At 41.0% G+C, this 17835-nt stretch overlaps 1 protein-coding gene across 5 annotated transcripts in view; it reads left to right on the forward strand.

Moving 5' to 3' along the window:
* Positions 1-17835, forward strand: part of mast4 (microtubule associated serine/threonine kinase family member 4) — a 340297-nt gene that overhangs the window by 92728 nt on the left and 229734 nt on the right. The window lies entirely within an intron of this gene.

The following is a 17835-nucleotide window of genomic DNA, read 5'->3' on the forward strand; positions in this document are numbered from 1 at the left end:
TTTTGGCCTTGGGGGAGCAGAGGTTGGAAGTTTGTACAGATTGTTATCATTGTGGATTTGTACATGTGAACTCAGCCACATTTCTAAGGTCCTGACCTGCTGAGTTCCTCCAGCATTTTGTTTGTTGTTCCAGATTCCAGCATCTGCAGAATCTCTTGTGTCTCTGTGTGTCCACACTCCTCAGGTTGCTTTATTTTATGTTTGACATGCCCGAAAATCTCAGACTCAAATTCCTTTAGACCGAGCTCTATTGGAAGCGCAGATGCATTCAGATCACAGATATTGATCTTCATTAATCTTTTATAAGTGGTATTCTCATGCCTGATGTCGTTTATGAGTAAATGCTTTGTATGTTACTATATAAAGCAGTAAAAAGAAAATACTTTTGTTTTATAAACAATATAGGATATGGCAGCACACAGTAAACTGAACAATCTTTGGAAGTTCCTGATCCTGTATTTTGAGTGCAAGAAAATTTGGGTCTCAGTGTGTCTTCTTACGTGTACTATTTGCTTGCCTGTTACTGATTGGAGATCAGCTGCAGTTGTTTTATTTGAGCTCCATCACAGTAAGAGATTATCATGAAGACACAGGAAACAATACAAGGATGTTCTCAAAACTATCAAAACATATATAATCTGTCATTGCCACAGACGGCTATGGAGGCCAAGTCATTGGGTATATTTAAAGTGGAGGTTGATAGGTTCTTGATTAGTAAGGGTGTCAAAGGTTACAGGGAGAAGGCAGGAAAATGGGGTTTAGAGGGAAAAATAAATCAGCCATGTTCGAATGGTGGAGAAGACTCTATAGGCCGAATGGCCTAATTCTGCTCCTGTGTCTTATGGTCATCCCCAGCAACTCATGGGAATCATTGCCCCAAGATCACTTAAAACAGATAGCACTGAGAACCTTAATTTCATCCTTGCAGACCACACAGAAGCCCAGTGTAAATGGTGGGAGGAGCACACTACCTCCCAAACTACTCACTTCGTATCCTGCCAAGCTTCATCTGCCCATCTGTGGTATGGTCTGCATGTCCCACATTGGCCTCATCAGCTGCCTCAGAAACCACAAAAATGGAGTGGAAGCCAGTTATCCTCAATCCTGAGGGACCAACAAAGAACAAGAAGACAGTGAAGTTTATCATAAAGCATTCTACAGGAAAGAGACTAATGATAAATCAGAAATAAATCCATTGCTTAGAAAAAGAGAACCTTGTATGAGATAATGGTTTTGGAATCCGATCCAAATGTTAGGGCAGAACAATTTAGTTCTGATACATATGTACTTAAACATGTGCATCTCCTACCTTGCTTCTGCCCTCTTCTTCATCTGAGATTTGAAAACAAATTAAGGAATGGGAGCTATGTTTCCATGTAGCAAACAATAAATAATTTACATTAGTACAGACATCTACCCTACATCTTTTAAGGAAGATGGATGGAATCTGCAAAGGATGTTGTTAGGATAAGTGAGTGATGAGATTTTGACAGGAAGAATATAATGAGGGAAATGTGAGGTTGTCTGCTTTGGTAGGAAGAACAGAAAAGTAGAATATTGCTGAAGTAGAGGAAGGCTACAGAGTGCTGTGCTACAGAGTGCTGTAGTACAGAGGGAGTATTATGTCACCACACTACAGGAAAGATGTGGTAGCAATAGAGTGACTGCAGAAGAGATTCACCAGGATGTTGCTGAGAATGCTGGGCTGTAGTTATAAGGAGAGATTGGATAGACCAGGTTTACTCTTACTGAAATGTAGGAGGGTGAAATGTGAGTGCTTAGAGGTTTATAAAAATTTATAAAGTGCATAGTTAGGATAAATACTCGATCTTTTTCCCAGGGTAGGGTAGTGTAGGGGCAAGCACAGTAGTGTAGTGGTTAGCGTAATGCTATTACACATCAATTCTGGCCACTGTCTGTAAGGAGCTTGTATGTTCTCTCTGTGTCTGTGTGGGTTTCCTCTAGGTGCTCCAATTTCCTCCCACATTCCAAAGATGTACGGGTTAGGAAGTTGTGGGCATGCTATGATGTTGTCAGAAGCGTGGCGACACTTGCGGGCTGCCCCCAGAACATCCCATGCAAAAGATGCATTTCACTGTGTGTTCCGATATCTTGAATGAGAGGGGAGAAATTTAATGGCAATCTGAGGGGCAAGTTTTTTTTGCACAGAGGGTAGTGAATATCTGCCAGCAGCTGCCAGAGGAGGTGGTGGCAGCAGATACAATGTTTAAAAGGCGTTTGGACATTCTCTCTTCTCTTTTCTCTCCCCTCCCCTCCCCTCCCCTCCCCTCCGGCAGAAGATACAGCAGCCTGAGGACACGTACCACCGGACTTAAGGACAACTTCTACCCCACTGTGATAAGACTATTGAACGGTTCCCTTATACAATGAGATGGACTATGACCTCACGATCTACCTTGTTGTGACCTTGCACCTTATTACACTGCACTTTCTTTGTCACTGTGACACTTTACTCTGTACGGTACTGTTTTTACCTGTACTACATCAATGCACTCTGTACTAACTCAATGTAACTGCACTGTGTAATGAATTGACCTGTATGATCGGTTTGTAAGACAAGCTTTTCACTGTACCTTGGTACAAGTGACAATAATATACCAATACCATCTGTGAAATATTTGGGAAACAGTTGAATGGAAGGTAGAGTGGTTGGAAAAACTGTTTTGCCATTCATGGTGAGTGGAAAAGTAATGGTGTTTGACATTTTTCACACTGTAATGTTCTGTCTCATAGAATACTTGTTAGTCCTTTTTGGATTTTCATCAAATAGCTCAATTCCTGCTCCACTTACAAAATTAGAATTTTCCATTGTTTCGGTTCTGATGGTTTGCTGAAGCAAACCAATGTCGTGCCCTGAGTTTTCCATTGCCTTGATGCTACTTCTGTCTCAATTACTTAATCATTTATCTCTTAAATGTTATTATGATCTGCATCTCATACTTTTCTTTCAGCAAAGTGACCTGTTCTCTGATTGTGTAGAAGTTTTCTTTTAATGCTGTACCTCAATCTTGGTAATTTTAAACTGATGACCTAATTTCAGCACATGGATGCACACTGACCATCAGCTACCCATTTACACCAACCCTATTTTAATCCTTTTCACTGTCCGGATCTTCTCATCAACTCCGCACCCCCACCTAGGAGCAATTTATTCAGTTGACCTACCAAACTACCACCTTTGGGATGTGGAAGAAAACCAGAACACAGTAAAGTCATGTGGTCATAGGAAGAACATGCATACTCCATACAGACATCATTTGATGTCAGGATTGAACCCAGGTATCTGACACTTAGGGGCAGTGGCTCTATCAACTGCACCACTGTGCTCAATGTCAGAGCTCTATATAGTTTTTCTCCTGAGGTGGATATAAAATTATCCACTGATGTTGACTATAAACCCACTGACTCCTAAAGCTACCTTGACAAACCTCTTCCTACCCTGTCATTCCTTTCTCCCAATTTCTCTATCTCTGCCTCATCTGGTCTCAAGATGAGGCCTTCCATTCCAGCACATCTGAAGTGTCCTCTTTCAGGAAATTTGGCTTCCCTTCTATTGTAGTTGATAGAGCCCTCCTTCACATTTCCTCCATTTCATGGACTTCTGCTCTTAAGCCCTGCTCATCCCTCCCCACCAACCCCACCCTGACCTCTGGCACTTTCCCTTGCGACCACAGGAAGTGCAACACTTGTTCTTACACCTCACTCACCACCATCCGGACACCTAAACAGCCCTTCCAGGTTAAGCAAAGATTCATGTACCCCTCCTCCAACCTCATCTACTAAATTCGGTGCTCCTGATGTGGCCTCCTCTGCATCAGTGAAATCAAGCAGAGACTATGCAACTGATTTTGTAGAGCACCTGTGCAGTGGCCATCCCTAGCTCCTGAATTCATGCCATTTCAGCTCTCCGTCCCATTCCCACATTGACCTCTCCAGCCCTGGCCTTCTCCTTTGCTAGGGTGTGGCTCAAGGCAAACTAGAGGAACAACACCTCCCATTCCACCTGGGTAGTCTACAAGCCCATGGTATGAACATTGAATTTTCCAGTTTCAGGTAATCATTACCTCCTGCCACCCCCTCCCCTGGCAACTTTCCAATCCACAAGAGGTCCTCCCAGTTTTATCCCCTTTCCCGTACCTCACCCCTGCAGACACCCATCACCCATTTTCGTCCCCCTTCCCCTCCCCCACTGGTTTCATTCACCTACTACCCACACATTTCACCCACTGGATTCCCTCCCCTCTCTTGTTCCATCTGCCCTTCACAGATTATCATCTTCCTTACTCATCAGATTCCAGCACTGGTGTCCCTACTTATCACCCTCCTAGCTGTCTCCACTTTCACCCTCCCCGCCACCTGGGTCTATCTGCCTTTTTATTTTTTAGTCTGCCTCCACCTATCATCCACCTGCCTCTCTATCCCAACTCCACCCCTCCCCCACCTGGCTCCATCTGCCTGTCATCTTTCACCCCTTCTCGATCCGTCAATCACCTAATGGCCCCTGTGTCATCCCCTCCACCCCTCCAATTTATAGTGGCTATCTTCCCCCTCCATTCTCGATCCTGATGCAGGGTCACGACCTGAAGGGATTAGTATAAATGGGTCAGCATAAATTCTGAACCAAAGGGTCTGTTTCCATGCTCTATCTCTCTAGATCTATACCAATATAGATTGAGAGGGGATCTCATTGAAACCTACTGGATACTGCAAGGCCTGGATAGTGGATGTGGAGAGGATGTTTCCAATGGTAGGAGCATCTAGGATCTGAGGGCACAGCCTCAGAATAAAGGGACTTCCCTTTAAAACTGAGTTGAGGAGGAATTTCTTCAGCTGGAGGGTGATGAATCTGTGGAATCTGTTGCCAAAGAGGGCTGTGTAGGCCAAGTCACTGGGTGTACTTAAGGCAGAAATTGATAGGTTCTTGGTTGGTAAGAGGGTTGCAGGGAGAAGGTGGGAGAATGGGGTTGGGGAAAAAAAAGTCAACTGTGATTGAATAGCGGAGCGGACTCTGAGCTGAATGGCCTATTTCTGCTTTGATATTTTGTTACTCCACCACATGTATGTAACATTTCCATGTCAGAAATTGTGAACTTTAATGTATTATTAATGCAAATTTAGGTAGCCTGCAAAGAACTTACAGGACTGTTATGGGAGACTTGATACTAATTAATCTGGCTTTATAACAATAGTCAGGCAGGAAGTACAGAAGACTGAAATCCTATACCTTCAGGTTCACCAGCTTTCTACCACCATCAGATTCTTAAATTGTCCTGCATAACCCTAATCCTACCTCAGTACGGAACACTATGGACCACCTCTGGTACTACTGTGGACTTGTCTGTGCCTTTCTTTTTGTGCTAATGTCTTGTTTTGCAGTCTTTTTCTTTTCAATGTCTTGTATAATTTATGTAAAACCTATGTATAATTTATATTCTCGGTATTCTATGTGCCTGTGATGCTGCTGCAAGTAAGTTTTTTTTTCAATTTTATATCTGTACCTCACCGTACTTGTGCACATGACAATTACCTCAACTTGACTTGAACGGTAACTCCCTGGCTCCTTTCCCCTTTCCCTTCCTTCATTGACCTCCCTTCCATTCTTTATTCAATGTAAGAATGTGGGTGGTGACTTCTGGTATAGCCCTTGTTTTCTTTTTCTAATAATCTCATCTAAATTTTCTGAACGGCGTGTGTTCACTTGCAACCAAATTTGGTTCTTGCTGGGGATATTTTGCCAATTTTGGTTAGGAAGTGCCAATGATTTCAGCTGTGGAAGCTCTATGCCTGCTGCAAGGGGCAGAGATTCTATCTCTGTTACTCAGTCTTTGGGGGTGGGGGGGGGAGCGGGGAGGGAAGCAGGAGGATGCAGAATTGTTGGTACCATGTTCACGTTCCTTCAACAGTAGTAGTCTCTTTTTTTTTGTCTGGTATGTTATTTGCAAAAGCCTGGAGATAGATTACCAGTAATCCTGACTCATGCACAATGCATGATGGCATATTCTGTGTCTCCTGTGGAGATTTTTCACGGTATTCTAAATGGTTTGTAGAAAGCTGGGAAAAGTCAAGTATACTATGTCCTTACTATGGTACAAATGAAGATTTCTGTTTCAATGTTGGCTCGACTGTACACTAACAGCATTGGTAAAAAGCAAGATGAGGTTCTTGTCTAACCAGAATCCAGCCACACAATCAAACCTTTGTGTGAGAACTTGCCTCCATAACTCACTTGCACTTGTTGCTACCTGAGCGCTGCTAAATACTGTTGCTTCCACTGCTTTGTACAGTGCCTCTAGGCTGCAGAGTAGGTTTATTTCATTTTTGTGTCTCATACCATAAGCATAATTGTGACAGTGCTTTGCCTGGATTGATTGGGTTGAACTCTAAGTCCTTGATTCTGGTGCTGTAATAAAGTGAATGAACAATATCAAGCCTGCAACATAGAACGACAGGCTGGTCCTTGGCTTCATGTCTCATCCAAAAGGCAGTCTTTGCTAGTCTGGAAAAATATCCCCAGAATTTTGATCTCAAATATGTATGACAGAGGTGAGAGCACTACTCTGGGAGAGGACACAGGCATTTGTTTGCTTATCCAGCCACTGGGATTTGCAGGATTTTGCGGGAACAGGTTTGGTGTTACTTCTCCAGTGGTCTGAGGTGCCTGCTGTAAGTAGACAAAGTCTCAGAAGCATAGAGGAGAGCAGAGGTCACTCTGCCTTATAGACCATGATGCTTGTGTAGAGTTTGAGGTCTTGATCTTCAAATACTGTTTTTTCTCAAACAGCCAAAGACTATGTTGGTGCACTGAAGGTGGACCAACATAAATTTTGTCATTGAAACCTGCCTTCGCTGACGGGGTTCCTGGGATATGGAACCATAGAGTTATACAGCATGGAAATGGGCCCTTCTGCCCAACTAGTCCATGTTGACCAAGATGCCAATCTAAGCTAGTCCCATTTGCCTGTCTTTCCTATCTATGTACCAGTCCATTGGGATGTGGTGCAAAGCTGAAGATGCTTATTGTTGGAGGGCAGTGTGGCACACACTGGGTGCAAGCTTGGTGGATGACTTGTTTTGCAGATGTTAAATGAAGTTCCATACTCTTGTTTACTTCACGTAGCAAGTTGATGATAATGATGAGCTGGACCTCAAAGTATACCAACAAGTGTCGCCTGCATAGTGCAGGTCAACAACTAAGGATAGGATGACCAGGGTACTGGAGTGGAGGTGATGTAAGGAAATGGGTTTGTGCTCTTCACTCTGTCCAAGCCTCTCATAATTTTATGCACCTACGTTAAATTTTACTTCAGCCTTGTGTTGCAAAGAAAACAACTAGCCCATCCAACCTTTGTATTTTAAATACAACCCTGACAATTGCCTTGTGAATCTCCTCTGCACCTTTTAGTAGTGTCATATCCTTCCTGTGGCGTGGTGATACAGATTTTGTTCAGCAGGGGGAACCAGTATGTAAACAAAAGGCATCTTTGTTTTACAGATAGGAATGTTCAAAGGTTTTGGTAAAATAAGTTAAAATTGGCAATCAAAATGGAATGTCTTTTAAGTTGTATTATCATTCAGTTCATTTCTCAAATAACAGCAGAGTCTTTGAATCATTGCTTCTGAGCATTATAAAAAATTATCTTTTAAAATGAGAAGGCTTTGTATTTTATGTTAGAATTAGTTTAAAATGAAATGAGCTGTCGACTACAGAGGATGTAAATAACTATGCTGCACAATTAGCTGTGTTGTGGCAGACACTGAACTTCAGGGAAGTTACTTGTGTGGTGGAGCAGGATGACAAATGACTTTTTAAAACAGCACATGCTCTTTTTCCAAACCTGTAGTCAAAACTGAATTGCTTTGATAATAATGTAGAATGGACTCTTGCCAGAAATGGGATTGCACCATTGTGGCACTGGTGTCAAGTCACAACTTCGGGGGGTGGGAGACAAAATTGGTCAAAAGCAATTGTACACCAACATTAACTACACAGAAAGAAGCTGTGAAGGATGACCTTCATAGTTTCCAGTGAACTAAATTCAGTCCAGTTGCCATCACTTTGCAGCAAAGCACTCACAGCAAGGTGTCAGCACAAAGGCGCATTCAGAATGGCAATCAATCCACAACAACACTGTGGCTGATGTGGAGGTAAGGGGGAGTGAGTGCAGGGGTGAATGACAGAATTCCCAGGTTTAAATGGGATGTTGAAGTTCTCATCAATGAGATGAATGCTACTAGGGAGGTTCTGTGCAGTCGGGTGGTTGCCAGGACACTCGCCAGGACCTTCATAAGAAGAGCCTGGAGTTGGTGTCCCCATGAGTAGGAACCCCTGCACAATTGTGTCATGTCAAGGTGAGCTTCAAGCCTTCAAAATACTACTCTCATGCAGAAACTTTTATCTGGAGCCTGCATAGGCACTTGGACAAATGTACTCACCCCAGAACCTAACCTCTCTCGCCCTACATTCAATGATGCTTTATACCTTATCAAGTAGGATGATGAAAAGGTGATTTAGTGGTGCCATTTGGGTTAAGATGGCAGGAAATAAGAAGGAAGCTCCCCCCACCCCCCACAACCATCAAACTGGTGGAAACTTTCCTCCTCATGGAAGTGAAACACATGAAGCTGTATGAAGTCTGCCAGATGTACTCACTAACATTCAGTCGTTACAACCAGTGCATCCCTTCTTGTATTGATCAACAGTATGCACCTTCACAACCATGAGTGCTACTGCATCACCATAAAGGTATTTGGCTGCAGCTTTCTGATTTTTTTTTTCTTGTTCTCTTCTGTTTTGTTCTTGTCAGGGATGAGGAGAAACTCCGTTTTTCCCTCTTAGTGCAGGAGCGGTGAGTGGATGGAGTAAAAGATGAGTGTGCTTGATATCCCACAGCATTGCTACAACATAGACTGATGCACTGAGGGATGAGCAAACAAAGGGTCATCAGGAACTAATGGGCTGCAGTGTAGCACAAGGCAAAAGAGAATCTGGTGCAATGCCTCACTAGAAGATTGGGACCAGGTGGACAGGGATGTCCATACTGGCCCAGAGGACCTAGATTGAGGACCAGTATTGGAAAGCTTTCCTGGCAGTGTGGATGCACGGCACAAACCTGGCTGACAAATTGCAGAAAATGACCAGGGGCATGGAGGAGCCTACCTCCACACTCTCATTGGAGGTTGTGTGGAGCAAGAAAACCACATTCTCCACTCTGGCAGTCAGGCGCATGTTCTTGAAAAGGCTTGATGACCATCCCAATTACAACTGCCACAAAGGGAATCAACACAATGTCTTTCTGCTTCATTGGAGGTGTTACATTGTTCCTGGAAGAGATTTGGTCTCCCATGTGGGATATGCCACCAGGGCGCAGCATGTCCCCATTGAGTGAAGAAATGCCATTCATGAGCAGATGACTGACCTCAGTGGACACAGATGCTACAAATGAATGGCTCATGTCTCTCCAGAGACAGAGGGCTGCTGTGTGCCAGCAGTTAGCTCTTCTGCAGGAGCAATGGGATACTTCACATGAGCAGATCACTGTCTTACAGGAGCTGTGGAATACTACTTGCCAACTCATCCTTCTCCTGTAGAAGCAGAGGCAGTGGTGCATGCCCTCTGATTTACATGTCTCTCTGGAGTAAGTCCTGCTCAGTTTATGCAGAGAGCTGACTACAAGAAAAGAGTGAAGACAGTAGGGCCCCTACACATGACTTGGTCTTTTGGCAGGTTCAGAGATTGAATCAAAGGTCCAGTGATCTGACTGCCAGCAGATAATTACACCATTATCTATGTCAGTCCCCTGAGAGGTGGTGTGCAGGTTCAGCTCATTGATGTTCTACCCCACACTGTCGCTGATTTACCTTCCATCACAGCCTCTAAGGCAGCAAGATCACCCATGCCCCATAGTTATTCATTCCAGACTGCTACTTTAATAGTGGCCAACAGTCTGAGTTCCTTGTGGGTCAGCACAGGAAGGGAGGGGGAGCAGGCTTCCGGTGTCAAGACTGGGCATCATGACTTGGCACCGAGCCATTAAAACCCTCTCACAACAAAGAGTGGTATGCAGGCATTTAACATCAAAACTGATGTTATTATTTTGTATTTGTGTATCATTTCACTTTCTAATAAATGCTTTTCAAAGAAGTGATGTTCCAATGCATTCTCATTCCAATGCAGTCTCGTGTTTTTATGCAGAGATATCAGTGGTTTGACAAAGTCAGTCTAGTTCATTGTCATCTGCACAAGTACATGTATGCACAGGTGCAATGAAAAACTTACAGTAGCATCACAGGCACATTACCAGATAAGTAGCTTTCACAAGAAAAACAAATTATACACAATTCTTACAAGAAAGAACACAATTAGAACGAAAAAAAATTCCATTTTAGTGTAAAGTGATCAAATTGTTCATTGTGTTGCTATACCGAGATAGTGATTAGGGTTTTGTCAGTTGGTTCGAGAACCGAATAGTTGCAGGAAGTAGCTTTTCTTGAACCTGGTGGTGTGGGACTTCAGGTTTCTGTGCTTCCTGCATATCTGATATTGCCTCACTGAGCGTGTCAGAATCAGGTTTATTATCACTGACATAGTCATGAAATTTGTTTTAGGCGGCAGCAGTACAGTGCAAGACGTTACTATAAGTTCCAAAAAATAAATAAAATTGCAAAAGAGGAAAACAAGGTACTGTTCAGAAATCTAATGGTGAAGGGGAAGAAACTGTTCCTGAAACGTTGAGTGTGGGTCTTCAGGCTCCTGTACCACCTCCCTGATGGTGGTAATGAGAAGAGGGTATGTCACAGATGGTGAGGGTCCTTAATGATGGATGCTGCCTTCATGAGGCGCCGCCTCTTGAAGATGTCCTCGATGGTGGGGAGGGTTGCTGCAGTGATGGAGCTGGCTAAGTCTACGACCCTCTGCAGCCTCTTTCGATCCTGCACGTTGGAGCCTCCATACCAGTCAGAATGCTCTCAACTCTGTGGTCCCCGACCCTTAATGAGTCACCTGTGATGCTGAGCCCACATTTCCAGTAATGAAGTGCTGCTGGTGGTGTCACTGGTGAGCCACACATTGACTGAGTTGCTTAGTGGTTCATAACACTCCCTGCAGGATTGATCATACTAAAAACACAGCAAAGTGTTTTACAGTCTGTAGTCAGTTTAGAGCTGCCTTGTGAGCTGTCAGGAGAGTCACCCCTGAAATGGGCCTTTGTTCCTTTTAGACTATTCCATGACCATTTGGAGCTTTGTGCTATAATATGTTGGAAGGGGTCATAGCATGTGTTATATGACATCTGATGTCATTTGGTTTGGGTCTAATGCTGAGTAAGTTTGGACTCTCTAAAGTGGATCAACACCGGAAGTGTCCAGTCCAATTTCTCAGATGGTGTGATTTCACTTGGGAGTGATTGCTAATGTGATTTATTCCAGGTACAGCCAATTTTTGTATTGTGTGATGCTGATAAAACGTGCTTGGAGTCCAATTTCTACATTTGTATGTTTGATGCAAATCTGGTGGTATATTAACCAGGGGTTCATTAATGAACAAACAATTATTTTGTTAGAATTTACACAATCTTCAAAAAAAAATTGAAAACTGAATTGCATTTTGGAGCTGGTAATTTGTGGTAATAGCTTCAATGGGTTAATTTCTCCAACGTGTGGGATCCGGGCATCGCACACTTTTGTCCTGCATATTCTTCTGATGAAAATTCCAGGTCTTATACTTCATTCTGTTCCTATTCTTGTTGCCTTGGGAAGAATATTGTGAAGGATAAGTGTTTTATTCACATTGGTGAATTTTGGTTTGGGAATTCTTTGCAGAAGGTACAGCTGCCAACTCTTGTAACTTGTATGCAAATAGACTTGAAACTAATGAGAGAATGCCTGCCTTAATTATTCATTCCTGCTCTGCTTTCTTTTGTAATAATTTTTAAAGCTACATACTATTGCTCAATCGAAAAATTGAATGAATTATGTCTTTGGGGTAGAAACTCTTTTATTATCCTACTTTCTATATGCCTTAATGTATGTTATGTTTTTTGTAGTATATTAGTTAGTTAATTTTTAAAATGCCCTAAAGCGTTCCAAATACAGAATATTCTCTGTGTGTTTTTAGAAAAATGTGACAGCACTTTTGTAATAAATGGATATAGCTTGCAGATTTTTGTATCTAATTTTTTTTTTGCTGTTTTCCTCTGAACATATCATGAATATGTAACTAGCAATTTTATAATTATTTCCCCTAACTAGTGTGAATTTTTATTTGGCATTTAATAAGACTAAAATAATTGTTTAGTATCTAGATACCATAATCAGGCTAGCTTTGATTTTTTTTTTACTACTACTAGCAAGTGAATACTGTGATAACTTTGCCTTATTTCAATTGTGTGGAATGACAAATGTTTGATTATTCTCTAAATAATTTTGATTCAGATCCTAATAATGCTGTCTGGAAATTTGAGTGACCAGCTTTGTACAAAGAGGAACTGGAGGTATATTTTTGCTTTTCAGCTGAGTCCCTGCAACATTAACCTCAGCCTTATCTTGGGTGGTGGGGGGGGGGGGGGGGGCCGTGGTGGGGTAGTGTCGGTGCTAACTTTCCAACCCAAGAAAGGGCTGAGGGTTTGCATATATTTAAGATATCAAAGGATACACTCCAGCATTTGGGAGCATTGTTTTAGGGAGCTGGTGGGGAAGGGAGTTTTTAAGGTATGGAGGAAGACATTAGAATTTGGGACAGAGCAGGCATAACTCCTCTTCCTTTCGGCCCCATGAAGGAAAGTTAAGGCTTCATCTAGAAAAACCTGCTTTCAAAGTCTCTTCCTACACCTTCATTCAGCTGCATTGCCAAAGTGGTTTTCCCACAGGTGCTAAATTTGTGGCTAGAGTTATAGGCCCACTTTAAAGGAGACCTGGGTAATTTCACACCCCTGTGCTTACTGCCCACTTTGCTAGATAACTAAATTTAAGTCAACAGAAGCCAGGAAGATCATCAGTAGATAAATCAGCTGGTCAAGTTTAGCTGCCTATCCCTCCCCAGTATATTAGCTGTAGCACCTAATTTTCCACAGAAAGGAAACTTGTTTTCAAGGTTGTATGATTTATGAGATTATCTAAGCACTTTCAGCTTTAAACTGCAGTAATTTCCTCAGGCAAATCACTACTTTACCATAGTTCGAGATCTCATATAATAATTTCTTAAATGAAACGCTTTGTAATCGCTGAATTAGGAAAATGAGTTCCAGTAAAATCATCTATTGAGCCATTTTTCTTAGGTTTTGAAAAAAGATAAAATGACAAAAGCAGATAAAATAATAATGAAATACAATTTTTTTTACTGGTATTTATTTCATTGTTTAATAAATTCACTTGTCTTTTATGGCAAATTATTATACATGCTAGGACATGGCATTGGCATTCCTTGAGGTGACTTTCTATTAGCACATACATGTATGGCCATAACCTGTATTTATTTCTATATTAAATACAAATCACGTGTGAATGCACTCTCTTGAGCTGCTATAAGCTCTGTTGTGGTGCCCTTGTCATTTGTATGCAGTGGTGTATCTCCACTGACATATATTTCTATCACCCTGACAGGGCAGAGGTAGACACTTACATTAAAATACACAATAATGAACAACACTGCAATTGGCTTAGGCTTGTGTGGAAATCATTGCCAACAAGGGATAGGAAATCTGGCACAAGGAATCCTTCTCTTCTAAATTCAGTGTTCTGTTTTGGAAGCTTGTATTGGAATTTTGAACATCTTCAATTTATTTTGTGGATAGTGGACTGCCATTTTAGAGTAGTTTTCTGTGTTTCATAAGCCGTATATTTTTATCACTGTTGGTGTTCCTGTCCTATACTGGTATATTATTGGAGTAGTGAATTAATTTTCCCAACTTCAGTTGTGCTTGAGAGATTTCCTGCTTTTGTTCAGGCACAAAACTGTGCATAGCCAGAACACTGTCCACCTTTTACTTCTGGAGATGTTTGTCCAACAGGGACCACAGGTCTTTTCAAAAAAAAAATTCTGTTTGTCATTGAGTCACCACTTCCGATGTTGGCTGCTCTAATGCTGTCATGTTCCTTTGTTTTCCAGAGGCAGCATGTACCTCTCAAACCCCCTCTGATCTCCTGTGTTTGCTAGAGAATGTATTCCACTTTGAGCTCATTAGTTTCAGGCACAGCACCACGATAGTTCAGTTCAATTATGTCAGCCACTATAGCGCTGCTAGCATGAGGGATGTCTTTGCCTCTCACGTGACCTCTGATCTTAGCTTACTGCAAAGCTTGGAGGAAAGGATAACTGAGCATCTACTCAATTTCACTTTCCGATCGGGGCTCTTTCAAACCCTGCTGCCTGCAGTTTATTTGTAAAGCTGTGATCTATTGCCTAAGTCTATTCTCTGATTATTTTCTGTCTGTGCAAAACATTTAGCTTGGAATAAGCACAGGTTAAAAATGAGTTTACAATTGATAAACATCACAGCAGTGAGCTGAACAGTTATTAACCATCAAGGTAATTTTTTATCCTGGAAGGGCATATTCAAAGTCCTAGCCTGACTATTCACACCAAATCAATTAACTGACCTTTGAAATAGCATGCATTTTGTGGAAGGTCAGTCCTGATCACTGTTAAAACATTGGTTAAGAAGTTACAAAGTTCTCTTGGTCTCATCCTGGGCTGATTGTGTGTTTTGTTTTGCATTTGTATTTTTCCTTTTCATTTTTTAAAAAAATATTATAGCTATTACCTGTTACCACACTGCTGCCTCTACATAGTAATTAACTAAGTTTGATCCACTGATTTGTATTGTTCTTATTCGTAACTCCGTGAATTACTGATTAGGAGTTGATCTCTCAATTTGAATTAATGTGCAGATTGGATGGCTTAATTATACCCCTCAAACCTAGGATGCCACTACTCTGTTTGATGTTGTGCACTGTTGTTTTGATAAAGGTCACATTAACTGAATAATTAGATTAAGATATTACAAAATGTGCAAACATTGGAGTGCATGAAATGTCTGATCCATCTCAAATTGTGTTATGATTGGACCCCTGCTTTTTATTTTGAGCTTCTGAGAATATTTCATTGCTGACCCCCTTCTGAGTTTATCTGCTTTATCAGCAGCTGATTAATTCAGAATGGAAAGCACTGAATGCTAATTTAGAAATTAGTGTGTGAATTAAGGATTGCAGCTCAGTTTAGTCCATGTATAGTCTGCTACCTCAGACTGTAGTAATCGTTCTGCCTCTGGTGATCATTTATTGTTCTGCAGCCTCAGACCTTGAATGGATTCTTTGTGACAATTAAAACAATGAAGTTATTTAATTTTTGGAGCTGTGCAATGATCTGGGGAATAGTGATATTTTGGTGTATTTTTAGTTGTTTATGATAATAAAGTGGTCTGTATGATTGTAATTTAGTTTATGCATGATGATTAATTGGAAATTGTAACCATTATTCATTTTGCAGTGAAATATATAGATATAGATTTGATCAAAGCTGATGTGCACTGATTTAATATTTTAAATTGCATGCAAGTGCTGTGAATAATAATAAAAGTAACCATAGCTGCTGCTGATACTGTAAGTGTCGGCATTATCATTTACAGCATGTCATTGATGCATGAAGTTTAAAAAATATGAACATGTATTGCAGAAGTAATTTTGTACTTGGAGGATTAATGTATTAAAGGATCACTTTAGGTACTTTAGATTGCCTTGTGTGGAAGGTAATTTTGCTGTTAGTGAGTCAATTATATATTTCTCTTTCATTAAGAGGTCACATCTATTTTCTATTATGTAAGAGAACGTCATAATGAAAGCATATTTGTGTACGTGTGCAATATTCTGTCAAACATCTTCTCCTGGTCCAAGTTGATGAGGCAAGTGTCTGCTCACCTGTGCTGCACATAGATCGTCATTTTCCTGAATAACACAAGGCTGTCAGATCTTCCTGCTGAGTACAGTGCAGATCTGATCTGGGTGAATCATCACCCCAAAATGAGAATTGAATTGATGAGTGATGACTCTACATGGAATCTTTCTTGTCCACATGTGAGATCTCTTCCTTCTCTACCTGCCAATATAGTTGTAAGTTACAAAACCATGTCATTAAAATGTGTATACAAACAAATTAGATAATTTCCAATCACAACAGAGCAGCAGAAGTTTGTAGTGCCCTGTACTCTGATTCACCTGCTGTTAAATCAATTGACTGAATCCTATTTAAAATGCTGTTTGTGTATTTTATTTGCAAAGCAGAAAATGACAGATGCTGGAAGTTTGAAAAGAGTAGAAAGTGCTGGAAATGCTTATGTCAGGTAGCATCCTCTGAGAAATGTTGTCGGTGTTTAAGGTCAATGACCTTTCATCAATGTTTGCTGCATTTTCTTCCTTATTTACATGTTGTTGGATCACTAGATGGTGCTAGTGTGCAGCTGCCTTCTGCATCAAATATCTAGAGGGGACACAATACAAAAGTAAATCCTGCTGTTCATTGTGGACAAAGGATTTGCGTCTTTGAAGAAGAATAAACAAAGCAAGTTGATGTTTGTGCTTTTTGAACATGATCTGGACCTTGGACTGGTCCAAACCAGAAGTGGAATCGAGGTGAAGTGTGTGTGGGACAGGACCTGAACCATGGGTATTGTGGCCTGAAGCTGGGGCAGGCAGTTAAGAGTGGTTCCTGAAGGGACATGTGGATAGGACTTTGAAGGGTGGTAGGGGAAAGGAGATGAGTGTGATTTGTGGTAATGGCTGAGTTTCAGGCCAATGGGAATGTGGCTGGGGTCTGAATATAAGGAAATGAGAGGCACAGCTGAGATCTAACATGAAATAATGCAGATGTCGGAAAACTGAAATAATAACAGAAAAGGTTCAGACTACTCCACATGACAGGCAATATTTTATTCATTATCTGTTTCGCTATCTAGTGACGCTGAGTATTTGGGACATTTTGATATAATTATGAAAACTGGCAGTTCATGTTTCAGGTGTAGAGTGCTACTAGATGAGGAGGACAATGTTAGAAGCTGGAACCTTTTGCATTCTTTCTCATATTCCACTCTCTTTCACTCATCATGCTCTTTCAGATCTGCTGTTCTCCCCTCCATTGTAGCTTAACAGCTGTAACCAAATTTTTGGATACTTGGACTTATTTCTCATTTGCTTGAACTTTTCTCAAAGGGAAATTTTACTGTGTGTAACTCTGAAGGTGGTCTTTGTTGTGGAGTTGGTTTCAGTGGGAAGTAAATTAAAACTGTAAAGGAGTCTGAATATTTGAGAAAATAGCTCTTCTGTTATGTGTACTGTATTTAGATTGAGCAGGATTTTTTAGAAAATTAGAGCAATTGCCAACACTGTAAGCAAATGAGTTAGATGTGGGTGTATTTTATGACTCTTGGCAAACAGTCCTTGTACAGCAAATGAAGTCAATTTATTCTATAAACATCTTTATTAAAGCAAACTGGAAACAAACTACACTTACTACTTCTAGTAAAAGCAGGATAATTTCTGTAGAAAATTGTAGTGAGTGAATGATTTAATTATGTGTGGAAACTTGATTGAAGGGGGAATTATCCAGTTACTTCTGCTCTGGCTGTCTTTGAATGCAGCCAGAAATATATTTTGGATAGTAATTACTAAGCCCATTGTGATATAAAGGTGGTTTAAATTTGAGCATGTGTTCAGAATTAATTGCTGCCTTAAAGCATTCAATTTGTTTATTTATTCAATAGGCTGAGACCCCTTGACAGGTTAATCTTTAAAATTAATTTCTTCTGTTTATGTTCATAAGATGTATGT

This window comes from Pristis pectinata, chromosome 7 (genome assembly GCF_009764475.1).
Source record: "Pristis pectinata isolate sPriPec2 chromosome 7, sPriPec2.1.pri, whole genome shotgun sequence".
Lineage (NCBI taxonomy): Eukaryota > Metazoa > Chordata > Chondrichthyes > Rhinopristiformes > Pristidae > Pristis > Pristis pectinata.